Raw genomic sequence first — 3,119 nt, 5'->3', positions numbered from 1 at the left:
TGGTAATTGGTATCCTATCCAGTGTAGAAATTTCTATATAAAGATATACCAAAGGGCCTAGAATTACGGACTTTATAGAAAAAAAAAGAGAATATTTGAATACCAAGAAATGGGAAGGATGTGTGTGTATGTTTAGTGTCTGAATCACAAATAAATATAACAGAACAAATGCTGATCAGTGGAGTTCTAATTACAGCCTTCAGTTCCTCTTCACTGAGCCCTTCATTGCTGTCAAGTTGCTTAGTCATATCCAACTTTTCCAAACTCTTGGTCTGTAGCCTGCCAGGCTCCTCTGTCCATGAGATATGCTAGGCAAGAATACTGGAGTGGGCCGTCATTTCCTTCTCCAAGGGATCTTCCCAACCCAAGGATCGAACCCTGCGCATCTCATGCATTGCAGGTGGATTCTTCACAACTGAGCCACTGGGGAAGCCTTCCCTGAGCTCTGGTAAGGCGCTTTAGTCCCTGTGGTGTTGCGGAGAAAGGTACGCTTGGGTTTAGATTCCTGCTGTTTGCACCCAAGCTGCTTCTGTAGTGTATCCTTGAGACTCTTTCCGCAGGCTGTTTGTTGAGTTTTTGGTTGCTTCTTGTTTAAGGATCTCATGACTGTTTTCAGATCTGTCTCCATGTCCACAAGGATGATTGCTCAACTTGGCTTCAACTTCCAAAGCTTCATGCATTAATTTGGACAGTGATTTGCTCCGCTAGAGATCTGACTCAATGTCTACATAGATGTCATCATGCGGATGTTCCTGTGATTTGTTGTTGTTTTTATATAATCCCTAGGTTGATTTGCAATGATTTTAGTCAACAAATGCAAATACGCCATGGTTGGGCAACACCCCCCGGACAGCCAATATTCAGTTGCACTTTTGCTGGATTTTCTTGCTTTTTTTTTTCTGTTCCTCTGTCCGAGGGTCACTGGTAACACACAGACATGCCCCATGTGCTTCTTGCCAAGAGCCCTAATCAGTGCTGTGGTAAAAGGGACAGAAAAGATGATGGTTAAAACAGACTTAGAGAATATTTGAAGGTCAGTGACTCTTCATTGCCCAGCTGAGAGTTAGCTGGTGTCTGCTTCAGGGCCCTGATTCTTAGGCAACCAACTCTTTAAGAAAAAAAAAATTACTTATGTCTTTTACTTTATTGGCTGCCCTAGATCTTTGTTGCTGCATGCCATCTTTCTCTAGTTGTGGTTCACGAGTTTCTCACTGAGATGGCTTCTCTTGCTGCAGAGCACAGGGCACGTGGGCTTCAGTAGTTGTGGCACATTGGCCTTAATTTCTCCGTGGTGCCAAATCCTCCCAGACTAAGGGTTGAATCCCCTGCACTAGCAGGTGTCCACCACTGGACCACCAGGCAAGTCTATGACCAACTCTTGATTGTATTAGTGATGGAGGATAATCTAAAAATAAGTCCTGTTTTCTCATATGTATTTTAATTATGTTGAAATAAGATGCATCTAATTTGGGCAGATTTAATTATTTCAGGGAAAAATAATGAAACTTAACTGTGAAGACCTGACTTTGCAGGAGCCAGCAATCTGGCCAGCTTGCCCGTCCTGCAGCCTCCAGTCTTGAGGGGGCTGTGACATCGTCACCAGTGGAGTAAGAAAGCACTGCAGAACTGGCTCCTGGCTGGACATGGGTCTTATTTTCCAGGCTAATAGTTTTTCCAGGGAGAAAGCTCTGTGGTGATTTGGCTCTGACATTCTTCCCTGCTGCAGGACTGAAGAGCAGTGGAGAGCCTGCTCGGGGGTCCCACAGACCTAAGCTCAAATCCCACTCCACCCACTCAATTGCTCTATGTGGACAAGTCACCAAACCTTCCAAGCCTCTGAGTCCTCTCTGTCTCTCATGAGGCTAATTATACCAGTCTCACGGGATCCTTGTGAGGATTAAATAGGTCATGCTGATAAAATGTGTAGCAGAGAGCCTGGTACATGGCATGCCCTCAAGAAATACTAATCCTCGGCTACCAGAGCTCTAACAGGCAACTGTTTGCAAATTTCTCCTATTACAAGTGAGGCAGCTGAAGACCAGAAAGGTGAGAGGGCTTGTTCGAGGTCACGTAAGTAGTTAAGAGTAGACTCTGGTAATCATAACCTAAACCCCAGAGATTACCTAAACCCCAGAGATTAAATGGATGCAAGTGAGAAAACACATTTGTACCAAATGAATGAAAGTACATTGCAATTGTTTGCAGTGTGGCAAAGTATTTGTTGTGGTTGTTTAGTTGCTAAGTCGTGTCTAACTCTTTTGTGTCCCTGTGGATTTTAGCCCATCAAACTCCTCTGTCCATGGGATTTCCCAGGCAAGAATACTGGAATGGGTTGCTATTTCCTTCTCCAGGGGATCTTCCCAACCCAGGGATCGAACCTGAGTCTCCAGTGTCTCCTGCATTGGCAGATGGAGTCTTTATGACTGAGCCACTTGGGAAGCCCATGGCAGAATATACATAACATGAAATTTACCATTTTAACCTTTTGTAGGTTTGGAGTCTAAAGGCCATGGTTTTTCCAGTGGTCATGTATGGATGTGAGAGTTGGACTATAAAGAAAGCTGAGCACCGAAGAATTGATGCTTTTGAACTGTGGTGTTGGAGAAGACTCTTGAGAGTCCCTTGGATTGCAAGGAGATCAAACCAGTCCATCCTAAAGGAGATCAGTCCTGGGTGTTCATTGGAAGGACTGCTGTTGAAGCTGAAACTCCAGTACTTTGGCCACCTGATGCGAAGAGCTGACTCATTGGAAAAGACCCTGATGCTGGGAAAGATTGAGGGCAGGAGGAGAAGGGGATGACAGAGAGTGAGATGGTTGGATGGCATCACTGACTCAATGGACATGGGTTTGGGTGGACTCTGGGAGTTGGTGATGGACAGGGAGGCCTGGCAGGCTGGGGTTGATGGGGTCACAAAGAGTCGGACATGACTGAGTAACTGAACTGAACTGAACTGAGGTATAGACTTCTGTGGTATTAAGTACAATTACACTGCTTTGCAACCACCACCACCCTCCATCTCCAGAGATTTTTTTCATTCTTCCCAAACTGAAATTCTGTACCCATTAAACAGTCATTAATTTCCATTGAAAAAATTATATACATATTTTTAAAAATTAA

The 3,119-nt window shown here is 44.4% G+C and overlaps 1 long non-coding RNA gene across 1 annotated transcript; it reads left to right on the top strand.

Moving 5' to 3' along the window:
* Positions 1 to 238: 238 nt before the first annotated feature.
* LOC147366339 (uncharacterized) lies at positions 239 to 3,119 on the top strand. Its single transcript, XR_015133320.1, has 2 exons — positions 239 to 448; positions 2,492 to 3,119. It is a non-coding gene; the product is annotated as an uncharacterized LOC147366339 (long non-coding RNA).

This window comes from Bos grunniens, chromosome 9 (assembly GCF_055505025.1).
Source record: "Bos grunniens cultivar Pamir isolate PY7600 chromosome 9, Bosgru_T2T1.0, whole genome shotgun sequence".
Classification (NCBI taxonomy): domain Eukaryota; kingdom Metazoa; phylum Chordata; class Mammalia; order Artiodactyla; family Bovidae; genus Bos; species Bos grunniens.
The sequence above is the reverse complement of the archived record's forward strand: the minus strand, read 5'-3'. Positions and strand labels throughout refer to the sequence as shown.